The following is a 13,016-nucleotide window of genomic DNA, read 5'->3' on the forward strand; positions in this document are numbered from 1 at the left end:
GTGGCCACATTTCAGAAATCCACCAGTTCCAAGGCAAAGGAAGAAGGAAGCTCCATGACATAAACAGTTGAGAGCAGAGACCAAAAATCCTACATGCAGGAGCCAAAAAGAAAAAAGAAAATAAATTTCATTCTGAAGACTGAGGCTATGTGGTGTGTTGTGTTTTTTCTTTTTTTTCCAAGTCTAATAAAAAAATAAAAACTCAGTGGGTACAGGGTGTCACCCATTTGGTTGCATATAATAAAAGCACAATGTCTTCACTTGATGGGAAGAATCCTGTCACAATATTTAGGTAATATCAACTCATAATGTCGTACACTTTATCTTACAATTTTATTTGTCAATTATATCTCCATAAAGCTGGGGAGAAATGTTTGATGAGCACGTACAAAGCCAAACATGACTGAACCCCCAAAATAAAGGAATGAGACACATCTTGGAACAATACAGAAAAACCGCAACGTCACATATGTCTATTATAATTTGATACAGGATACCTAAATACAGAGCTATGGCTGCCTGAACCCCTGTTATCACCAAGGCCGCTGACACATTTGCTGAGAGAAAGAACCAACCAACCCACCTCCTACAGGAGAGCCTCAGCTGAGTGAGCGTAGTGGGCACAGTGGTTACTGGCAGGCTAAGATGAGGAGCATAAAGGCACTGGAAAGCTGTTTCTATGTTTCTATGTTTCTATGTCTGGATGTGACCCTGGATAGGACTCACTCTGAGGTCTGGGTTATGTCCTCTGCAAAGTGAAAGCCTGGACCAGAACTCTAGGTCCCACCTAACCCTGAACTCCCATGAATCTGCAAGCACGATGGCCATGACGGAGGGGACGCCCAGGCTTCCAGGAGCTCACGCATTAGCTGTGCGGCTCCCAGAGGGGATGGGTGCCACCGCAGCCGGCTGACTGAGCCCCAATGGGGATATCCTTGGAAAACAGTGGACTTCCTGAACTATTTTAAGAGGACACTGCCCTAGCAACTTCCTGTTGGCTGTGAGAGTCATGCAGTGGTTTGCACTCGTGTTTAAAGCTGTGATTTACCGTGTTTCGTCTCTTTCAGACAAATGGGAGGTCAGATAAGCTCGTGTACATGAGGATATTCTAGGAAGATCCCACAATGTCCACACCACCAAGCTCCAAAAACCTCTTAAGCAGTGGGCACCTTATTCGGCTCCTTATCGTCCATCTACCTTCTTATCGATTCCTGAAGTCTCCCTAGTGGGTCAAGGCCACCTTTATGGTGACACTCCACCAGGCCCTCTCCAGATTTAAGTCTCTCCCTACACGCACACGAATCACCCAATTTTACCAACCTAACTTTCGTAATGTGTTCATTCAACAGATATATTAAGTGTTTAGGTGCTGGAGCTCACATTCTAATATAATACGGAATTTAATCCACTAAAACATAGAGCTACAATAATTATCCTACCACGCGAGGTTGCTATTATGACTGAATTAAATAAGCTAAGCCAAAGTGTCTAGCAGGACACCAGGGAGATGCTAAATAAATGGTCACTGTAACTGAATCCAAACTCAAGTGTTAAATTCATACTTTAAGTTCAGACCAAATGTACAGCAGAAAAACACCTTATACAAAAAGCTCTGAGAAATCTACTCTTATTGCCCCATTCTCTTCACTATAATTTCAAAAGCACTCTCCTGCATCTCTACGCGATTTTAGACGAGCCAAAGACTCCCAATAGTTTCATTTTAGACTTTTCATTCCTTTTTATTTTTTTTTTACCACAACCAAGTTAATTAAATATCTATAAAGAAACACTAATATGGTCTGCAAACGCAAGTGGAGTCCTCAACTTCAAGAAACTCTGCAGAGGTATTGTAGAAAATGAACCCCATGGTCTCGTTTACACATGGTTTAGGGCCTGGTGGGTATAGAGCAGGCCTTATTTATATTCCAAACGTTCACATGGACCCAGAGAGTTAAACGACCGAGTGTCTTTGTTCCAAATAACAGAAGTCAACAGAATGTTCATTCCCCAGTAACTGGTTAAATGAAAAGGTTCCCTCTTACATCCTCCACCGTTGCTCTGTGGCCATAAACTTGCCAAGACAGAGCCCTAAACACTAGGGCAGATGCCCAGCTACAAATCTACATAGTCCCAAAAAGTATTTAAAATACTATTTTTTAAAAGAAGGATGAGAAATCCCAGGCCCCCAACAATGATCCAAAATGTCCCAGGTACTAAAACATCCTCTCCAGGAACCAGCCCAGAGGCAGTGATGGATCCCACTCTTCAGCAAACACTAAAAGGAAACTGGTTGAATCAAAGCCTTCCGAATGTGAAAAGGCCAGTGGGAAGATGTGCGCGACTTGCTTAGCTGCTCACCCATGTCTGGGCTGGAGGAGAAGGGAGCACAGCTGGGGGAGTGGGGAGGCTCTCACGGTGATCTCTCCCGCCAGGGGCACATGGGGGAAATGGGAGTGATTTACTGTGGGCATCCTCCCGGCATCACTGCTAAATGGTCTGTGGACTGCTTGAGGTTTTGCATTCTGGAGGGGGACTCAGGAGGCAGGAAGAGGACCCCCGAAGTCCCCATGCACATGTATTACAACTTTGATTTTCTCCTGTTAATCTCTCTGTGTTCATTTGATCATCAGCCCAGCTAGAAGAATTTAGAAGGTGGGAAGAAAAGTGAGCCCCACAATTTCCCTCCATTGCCCTTCCATTTCCATGGCTGCCAAGGAGGACAGGGCAGGAGGGGGTTGGGCTGGGATGTTGTGTCCATGGTCTCGGGGACTAAACGGAGGTCCTCAAATTCCCAGCAATACCACCGACGTTTCTGTGTCCGTGTGTGCGTGTATGTGTGTGTGTGTGTGTGTGTGTGTGTGTGTGTGTGTGTGTGTGTGTTTGGGGGTACCTGTCTATTCCCAATACTTGAATTTTGGCTTATATTTGCCCCAGGATCCATCTGGTACTCCCAGAACTTGAACCCTTTTCTGACCTTGGACACAGTAAGCAGAACAAGTTACTCAACGGCTCCCTGGCTCTACGGTCTTTGCATTATAAAAAATTCTCTCCACCCACAATGCAGAGAGCCACCTGTGTTTTCTTCCTGTGTCAGGCACGTCGGGTAACTGTTTCCCAACCCACAGCCTTCACACAGACACGGTTCTTAACCACACAGGTACAGGGAAGCCAGCCACTGCACACCAGAATGCTCAGCCGGCCTGCTCAGCCCACAGTGCACCTCGATGGAAAGAGCCACCCATCTGTTCCAGAGAAAGCGCAGCCCAAAATCCATTAGGAAATTGATCTTAAATTTCCTTTGCTTGGAGTTTTAGGTGGAGGGGGTTGCAAAACACACTTTGGTATGTGAATGCTTTCCAGTCTGAGAGACACTAGATACCCACCAAGAGCCCTGCACCATTTAGGGGACAGCCCCCTCCCTCAACAGATGCCCTCCTTTTATGGTTTAGGGCAGCACTCTAGGAAGCAGGGTGTGTGTGTGTCTGTGTGTGTGTGTGTGTGTGTGTGTGCATGTGTGTCATACATAGGGGAGAGTGTTCAGACTTGCACAACTCGTTGCTGTAAAGTTTTGCATCGAGACCAGTAATTTAACTAAACATCATTGCTCTCCACAAACCTCTTGGCTCCATAGTGAAAACCCTAGCACCCATTCCAGTTCGGAAAATTGCTATTTACATGTAAGAACTGGCCAAAGCCAGCTGCTAACTGGAGCTACAAAGAACACTCCACCTTCCTGACTCTAACCAGAGAGCTGGCTTTTGTCATTTCAAAAACTCCCTTTTAAAAAATGTGTTGCTATCTGAAATGGTCACTCAGAGTGGTGCCACTGGTTGTATATTTATGAAATAGGATACAGCAGGTGTGTGTGTGTGTGTGTGTGTGTGTGTGTGTGTGTGTGTGTGTGTGTTGAAATCAGAAGGTGGGAGGTGAAAAGAGAAATTACACTTGAGAATGAGATTGAAGGAGAAAACAGCTCCAACAGCATTGGTCCAAAGATATTAGCTGTCACACAAGAAAACAATGACAAATATTTCTTAACCCTGACAAATGTATGGAAAGGCAGGAAATGGCTCTAAAGAGCCACACATGGATATGAGAGAGGCGTGGAGAAATTAAGTCAGCTCTTGCCAGCATCATGTTCCTGAAAAGCATTCAAATTCCTCTTGGTGAAAAAATATGAGCCATCTTCACCGTCCAGGGACACAGGCTTGGTGACAGATGCTCTCTCATCTGTGGGGACCCCCAAGGCGGGACAACCCAGGAAAGATGTTAGAAGGCTAGTGCTAGCCCAGCTCTTGTAAACCACCATCCCCATGACGCAGATGGAAAAATCAAGTCCCAGAGGGATGATTCATGTGATAGTTAAAGCCAAGCCAGTGATGAGGGAGAAGTGATAAGCTGGCAGATACCACATGATTTCATCCCAGAGTCTGAGGTAGGTGAGCACTTTGCTCTGCAGATTCTAGGACGACATTGCATGCTATTGGCTACACGTCAGTTCTCCTGTGTCACTCTGCATTTGAGAATTCAGCCCAACGTTTGTATGGCAAAGAAGCTCTTTCAGGGCTAATGGACGTCTCAGAAGTCCTAAACTCCAACGCCCCATTCCTAGCTGTTTGCTCTAAGGGGCCTGCCTTCTGAAATTCCTAAGTTCTCCCAGTACTTTTCTCCTTCCCTAAACTACCACCTTGCTGCCACCAACACCACAACCATCCCCACCAGTACGACCATCCCATCTAAATCCAGTGGCAAAACTCCAACCAAAACACAGGTCAGGTACTTCTCTTTGGAGAAGTACCTTCTGGAATCACATGTGGAAGAGAGACTGTAGTGAGTTGACAAGAGTCCTCCCAAAATGCCGGCCCACCGGGAATCTCAAAATGTAATCGTATCTGAAAATAGGGTCTCTGCAGATATAATTAGCAAAGGCTCTTGAGACGAAATCATCCTGAATAGAGTGAGCCCTAAATCCAATGACGGGTGTCCTTACGACAAGAGAGGAGACACACAGGTCATGTGAAGACGAAAGCAGAAACTAGACTGCTGTGTCTACAAACCGAAGAACACCGAGAACTGCTAGCAGCTAGCAGAAGCTAGGAGAGAAGCATAGTACAGTTTCTCCCTCAGAACCACCGTACTTCTAGTCTCTGAACTGTGAGAGAACCCATTTCTGCTGCTCACAGCAGCCAGCGTGTAGTGATTTGTTCCTACTGCAGCCCTAGGAAGCTAACACACGGACCTATTTGGGAGAGGCCCTAGGACAACACAGCCTCAGTCTCACCTTTTCTTGGTGACAGAGAAATGACAGTGCCCTTGGAAGCTTTCCACCGATCGTGGGCAGAACATTACTCCCACACGTGTGACAATCTGAACTCGTCCTCCGAGGGCCAGCACGTCATACTCATCACTGCTTATCCCCTATGCCTGGGGCCACGGGGAGAACACATTTGCCTCAGAAGGTAAGGTGATGCCCAGTGGGAGGTGAGGGAGTAGGCAGAGCAAGGCAAACTGGAAAGAGAAGCAACCCAAAGGCTACCCAAGCACTTAAGCTCCTCTGACAAAACATACCATAGAAATGAGGCCAGAGCTTACACTTCGACAGGTTCCTACCTCACAAAATCCAAGAGACTAGTAAAAAAGGTCCTCTTCCCCTATCAGAAGCCCTTGTCCCCTATTGGTACCTGTGTCTCCTTCGTTCTCAGAGTGCTCTGCCCTCACTGTGGGCCCACTGTGGGCAGGCCCTGGGCTGTGCCCTTCTCACGAGTGGCCTTACTGAGGACTCATATTAATCCTAGGGCAGGTCTCAGCATCTCTCCCACAGTCAAGGAAACTGAGGCTCAGAGATGTGAAGTGTCCAAAGTCACACAGCACTGGTAGTGACAAAAACGAAGAGTCCAAAGCTCACCTCTTCTATTCACTAAACTCTCCTACACCTTCATTTGCAAGTGGGTCGTCTTCTTTCTTCCCAACAGAAAGGCACAACTAGAAGAAAGGCACAACTGAGGAGCAAGCCTGACTCTGCCCTTTTCAATTTGGAAACAAAGAGTCGAAAGGGACAGACCAGACACAGCTGGTGGCGATGTACAATGGCGCAGCTGCTTTGGCAAGTTGTCTGGCAGTTCCTCTAACAATTACATGTAGTTACTAGATGACCCAACAATTCTACTCCTAATGTATACTGGAGAGAAATGAAAACCCTTGTCCACCTACAACCTTTTACACAAAATGTTCACAGCAGCATTGTTTGCGATGGTCAAAAAGTGGAACAACCCAAATGTCTATCAACGGACAAATGGATACCTTACATGTGACATACCTGTATAATGGAATATTATTCAACCACTGAAAAGGAATGAAGTACTGATACCTGTTACAACATGGCTGGATCTTGAGAATGTTATGTTAGGTGAAAGAAGCCAGGCATAAAAGGCCACATATTGTATGATTCCATTCACATGAAAGTTCATAACAAGGAAATCGTAAAGGCACTAGATTCGTAGTTACTTAGGGCTGGGAGAGAGAAAGGGGGGTGATAGCTAAAAGGTATGGGGTTTCTTTTTGAGGTGATGAAAATACTCTCAAAATTGTCTGGTGATAGGTGCACACATCTGCGAATATACTAAAATCCACGGAACTACACTTTAAACAGGTAAATTGTATAAAGAAAGCTGGGTTTTTTCGTGACAGACCAAAACGATCCCTAAAAGTTGAGCGTCTGAATTTAGAAAGGACTAAAACTAAACCCAAAAGTGTGCAAGACAGTGTGTTCCCCACTGCTTTGTCCCTCCGCCAGGTCATTTCGTGGGCCTCAATTCCCCCCAGTTGACCATGAGACAAAAGTGAAACAATACATGATGTTGCCAATAGCAAAAATTAATTTCACTTCAGAAGAAACAAATCATAAATATAACCCCAAATGTTTCTTAGAGTACTCTCTCCTCGTCTATAGCTGTTAGCCAGAGAGCACGAGGGTTCAGGCTACAATTTGGCAGTCCTGCTAAAGAGCTTTCAAATTGGAAGGAAAAAAACAGCCTTCCTCTATGTGGGGCCACAATATAATTTACACACAATTATCCGACATAGTCAGCTTATAACATTACCTCTGGTTAAAACAACAGTAACTCACCTAAAGGAGGAGGTGATCTTGTAATGACATCATCAGGCTGCTTTGTCGAGGAGCTCAGACTCCCCCTACTCCCCGCTCATCTCAGAGCCGCCTACCTGGCTCCCTCCCAGGCTAATTTTAAAAATACTACTTCCTCTTACCCTTGGGGGAAAGCTGCAGCCAGCAAGGCTGACCTGTCCACAGATTGGTATCAGAGAGTAATATCCTAGACTGTGCCACTCAGACTGGGGGCTGGGGGCGGTAACAGAAAAAGGTTCGGAGATGGAGTGTTGCCTTGGAAAGCACAGGAAATTAAGGATCATGACCCACGCACGCATTCACTGATACTGAGTGAGGTGGCTGGCTGGCCATCAGCCCAATCACAGGCACTGAGCTGCGGCATTCACAGGTAATTTTTCCATCAGTCCATCCTTCGCAGAGACCCCGCCCCCCCATACTCGCCACAGAGTATGGGGCACTATGTGGAAGACCCCACAGGCACGCCAGCTGCCAGCGTTCAAATGATGACCAATAGGTAGATTCAATTAAAACCCATCATCTTTTACAGCAGTGCTAAACGAAATTAAATTAGTACCTTTTACTGTTGTTCAATGTGCCAGGAAGCCATGCATTTCTGCATACGAAAGAGGTACATGCAAAAGGAGCCAAAGCAGATTCTTAATAAACCTCAGACAGAGGTGGGAAAGAAGGGCCAGACAGGCTGGCAGGCTGGTGTGAACTCAGTTCCTTCCATCTGTGCCTGTCACTCCAGCAGTGGGAGCCCAGTTCGCCCAGCCAGGGTGGAATTCTTCTGAAGGTGCCGAGCATGACTCACGGTAAGGAGGAAGGCCCTAGAAATGGTGACACAGATGGTCTCGGGCCCCCTGGCTAAAGCATAGGCCCAAGGTGATTCTGCTTCAGAGAAATGATCCAAATGAAAGAACAAGAAGTTTAAGATATCGTCTCCCTGTCCTCCTGGGCTTGCATTTTCAAGCCCATCTGAGCATACTAAGACCTACTCAATAACTGACCCTGATTTGTCAGATGAGGTTAGGTCAAGTCTCTTAACAGCTCTGGACCTCAGTCTCCGCCTCTGAAATATGGGCATAAGACCTTGGTCTAACACAAACTGGAACAGCAGATGTGAAATTATTACTCAAAGAAAACAGCCCACAGGAAGTTCCTGTATCCTACAGCATAGGCAATAAGGAAAACCAACTCCTGAGCTTATGTCTCCAACACAAACCTGCCTGAGAGCTTCTCCCCGGGCTCGAGGCTCCTCAACACCCAGGTCCAGGCTGAGAGGTGCCTGAAGCCCTTCTCACAAGCCGTGGTCAGGGTGACTGAAGCCAGCCCGTGTGCAGGCCTCGGGGTTTATGAACACACAGCTATGGGGATGAGTTCAGAGCATCCCTTCCTAATTCCCACAGAGTTCTCTTCCTAAAACATTTCAGGTCACCTGGGAAGCAACTACCAGAGAGATGGTTTCTGAAGTTAAAGCATTTCAAAGTTTCTTAGAACCAAAACTAAATCCCTGCTTCTTTACCTGCCATCTTGGAAGGCCTCTGCCTGCTCCACAAGATGGGAGGAAACCTCAAAGGCAGGGCTGAGAAGCCGTGTCAGAAGGGACAGGCAGAAGTGCAGACCCTTGGTTAAGGAAAACCAAGCTGCGGGGGGGGAGTGCCACTGTATCCTGGGGAAGACTGCCCAAGAGATGACTTCTAGAACTCACCCCTCTGGTAAATGGGGGGCTACCTGCGAATGAAGGCCTTTGTCACCAGCAACGACTAAACGGCTCTTAGAAGAGAAAGGATAAAAACTTTGTTGGTAGGCAGGCTCTGAAGCCAGGGCGTTCCATCCCCCAAACCCTCCAGTTGATTTCACGAAAAGAAGGAAATGGCAGCCTTAACCCTTAGCCTTGATTACCTTCATTAACATATTTTAGATGCACCCAGCAATCAGCTCTTGATGAGCAAGTTTTACCTCATCCACGGAGCTTAGCCAAGCTGCAGGTTCACTGAACACTTCCATAGAGCAGCGGAGCTCCAACCTGGCTGCATCTTAGAATCACCTAGGGAGTCATTACAAACTCCTGACATGGGGCCCCACCTTCAGGGATTCTGATTTCATTGGTCCATGGTGAGGCCAGGCATCAGTTGTTGTTTTTTTAAACGTCCCTCAGAAGATTCTAATGTGCAATCAGGCCTCTGTAAGAAGCAGCTTCTGCAATCTTAAGGGAGAAAAGGTGGGGGTATTGGAGACCTCAAGAAAGCAAAGATTGTTTTCCATTATTACCACAATGAGCATGAGAGGGGGGAAAAGCCCGGAACAGTGAAGGAGCCTGGTACTGAGTCCCAGCTCAGCCATTTCCCTAGCTGTGTAGTTTTATGTGAGTCATGTGTAAAGTGTCTAATACCTATAAGTCAGAGAGCTGCTATAAGCATCACAAGAAGTAAATATGTAAAAGCACCTGGCACAAAGTAGGTGCACCAACAGTGTTTGCTGAAATCTCAGAAGAGTGACAATGAAGATCCAGAGGGCAAGAGAAGGTAAATCACAGAGAAGTGCGTCTGGTGGTAAGCCATACTCATTCATTCATTCTCTCATCAAATGTGTTTTGAGGACCTACTATGTGCCAAGCACTGTGCTAAACTCTGTGAACGTTAAGTGGAACAAGACCTGGTCTCTGCTCCAAAGGTGCTTAAAGTTAAATAAAAAGCTGTGTTATTGGAGCACAGGGGTTTTGGAGGCATAGGGCTGGGCATGACTTGAAGCTCAAAGGTCAGCAGGGGGCAGCCAGGAAAGGAAGCAGAGAAGGGCCTCCCCTGCAGAGGCTGTAGCACCTGCAATGTTGGCTGAAGGGCTGCAAGTGGATCTGAAAGTCTGCAGCACAAGGTGTCAATGAAATGCAAGTAGGAGAGGGGCCAAGAAGGCAACAGAAACCTCCATAGGGTTTAAACAGGGGAGGAACTCTTCAATCAGGCCGTTAAAGAGGAAAGGGGGAGGGGAGCAGGTTGAGTCACCTTAATGTTTAGATGTGGGCAAGGAGGCACAAGCAAGAGTGGCGAGAAAAACATAAACTGGAAGGAAGGTACCTAGACACCAGTCCTAGTGACCAGTGTGTGGCTTGGGTTCAGCTCCCCCATCAGAAGGCCCTCCTATTATGCCATTCTACTGCAGAAACATCCAGGGGGGTGGGAGGGAAGGTGGGGACAGGTGGGAAAAGCATAAGGAGAGATAAGCGCGTTGCACCCTTGGTGGTTGCACCCTTGGTGTGGTCGTCTTTGGAAACACACTCAGCCATCTGTTAGGTCATAAATTTTGTCTGTCGAGAAAAAAAGAAAAGTCAAATTCCCCCCCAACATGTGCTGGTCTTGCCCCGTGCCACAAGAAACTTCCTTTGAGGGAAAAGGGGAGACCCAAAGAAGTGTTCGCAAGTGAAAGAGGGAAGACAAGATAATCCCGAGCAAGTCTCTCCACCTTTTATTAAATGCCTCACCTCTCAAGAGATGGAAGGTGGTCTTTCTAAATCCAAGAGGGCCTTGAAAGCTGAAAAGAGCATCAAATTTGGAAATTCCAGAGATGGGAGGACAAGATTCCAACCCTAGCACCCTAAACAGGCCAAGTGACAGAGTGACAGAGTAGACAGAAGAGGATCCCAGGAATCTCAATTGTCACATGTATACTAGTGACCCTGGCAAATGACTGAGCATCTCTGACCTTGAGTTTCTCCCTCTACAAAATGGGATTAAAAGAGCTAAGACATGACCATATGTGCTCAGCACAGAGCTAGAATGCAGAATGACAGGCACACTAACTTCTTCTCCAACCCCTCTTCCTTCCCCCTCCCCCCGTGACTTCACCTCTATCTCTTCCCCTGTGAATGAGGATCAAACCTTCCCTGCCTGCCTTGCAGGCTAAACAACAGAACAAAAAGCACTTGGAAAAGGCACTCTCCACAAATGTGATGGCTACTTATTACGATTCTACTTCCCTCAGATTCTTAGACACCACCCTAAATCACCCCACACCCTCAGCAGTGGTACTGGGAAACCACAGTATTTCAAGGGCTGAAGATACTCCAGCAGAAAGGATGCCAGTTCCATGTAAAGCAGTGTCTTTATCTACCTTAACCTCGGCAGCCCCTTACCCTAAACCCTACAAAGACTAACAGATCGTTCCACATGGGGGAGATCATCCTCTATAAAAGATAAAGCTGTCCATGTCTCAGAGGTAGTATTTCTCTGCTATGCCAACATCGTAACATATCTGTGCTTTCCAGAACATATTTCTATAAATCATCATATAAAAGAAAACTTGATTTTCTAGAGGGATGAATGGGGTGTGAGAGGAGTGGGGGGAGGAATAAAACAATAATTGCAACAACATCACCAAACAGAACTCAAGCTGCCAGGAATTTTACTAAATGTGTAGTGTTACAAATGTTTTAGTCGTGATGTCTGTTCTATTTAAACTTGCACTAGTCCACCAAACAGCGGAAAAGAGAGAAAGAAAAGATATGTTGCCCAACACACCCAACCTAGCTAACTTGCCTGGGCTGGCTATTTATTGAGGCAAAGAGGTAACTGGGGACCCGTCGCTGTCAGCCAAAATGTGGAGGGCTCATTTTGTAGTTCACCCTGGAGGGCTGTCACATCAGCCACACAGCCCAGCAAAGGCACACCATCTCTCTCTGAAGGGCATTTCTACCTGGAAGACCAGGATCTTCTGTGGGGAAACTGCCCTGCACCTGGCAAGTACTTAATGAAATCTAGTTCCCTTCCCTCAAGGAAGGAAAGTATGCCCCGTTAAGCCTCATTTGTCCAACAACACTCACTTATTCCCTCCACAAACATTTGTTCAATGCCTGCTATGCATAAGGTACTGAGCTAGAGACTCAAAAGCCAAATCAGCTGTGGTCAGGACACATGTCCCCGGCCCCACCCCCCGTGACCCCCGGGTCCCCCACCACTGCAGAATGGAAGCCTTTCATAAGAGAGGGCCGTGATCAGTTCACCTCCCCAGAATGGAAGCTTCATAAAGTTAAGGACTTTTGTCTATTTTGTTTACCACTGTACTCCCCGCATCTAAAAGAAGGCCTGGCACACAGTAGGCACTCAATCGATATGGGTTGAACAAATGAGTGAAAGAATATTTCCTGCTCTGAATTACGCGGTTTGTGGATCATTCAAGGTCCCTTGGCACCCTCCTTATTGCCTCTCTTTGCAACTCCTGGTTGCTAAGCGGGCATAAGCACTACGGAAATAAGAGGCCTAGTTCCTAAGAAGAACAGCTGGCCAGAGTTCTGTTCAAGAGCCACAGAACACACAGACATAGCATTGCAACGGAAAGGTCCTGTTGGTCTGAGTCAGACAAATCTTCCCATCCTAGCTGGACACACACAGCTGGCAATTTGGTAGGGGTATCTTTATATATGAAAAAGGACAATTGGTGACTCTTGGTAAGAAACCACTTGAAAGGTCGAGTAAAACAGGGAGGGGCCTGAAACCCCTGGCAATCACAGATTCAGTGACAACGTCCAGGGTCTGTATAAACTGCCCCTGATGACCTTGGAACATCGAACGTTAATGACGACCTAATCCCCACCAGGTTGTAGGAGCCCAAACTAAAAGATTTAGGTCTCTGCCCTCAACGATCTCACAAGGGCCTGATGAAAACACACAATGGAAGGCGTATGCAAAACAGAAGGAAATATGATAAACTCTGTCAAGAGAGTCAGAGAAGGCTTCAAAAAGAAGATGCCTCACTAGGGTTTTAAGGGATGGGCAGGACTTTTCCAGGAAGACAAGAAAGAAGGGCAGGAAGAGTCACAATGGCATGAAATACCACCATTTGTTTCAGGCACTAAAAGTTTGCCACTGCTAGAAACCAAGTGGAAAGGAGAGTTTGT

The 13,016-nt window shown here is 46.6% G+C and overlaps 1 protein-coding gene across 14 annotated transcripts in view; it reads right to left on the minus strand.

The window, feature by feature from the left end:
- The window catches only part of MSI2 (musashi RNA binding protein 2), a 374,726-nt gene that overhangs the window by 245,970 nt on the left and 115,740 nt on the right, over positions 1 to 13,016 (minus strand). The gene's annotated exons all lie outside the window — the stretch shown is intronic.

This window comes from Rhinolophus hipposideros (genome assembly GCF_964194185.1).
Source record: "Rhinolophus hipposideros genome assembly, chromosome: 20".
In the NCBI taxonomy this organism is placed as follows: Eukaryota; Metazoa; Chordata; class Mammalia; order Chiroptera; family Rhinolophidae; genus Rhinolophus; species Rhinolophus hipposideros.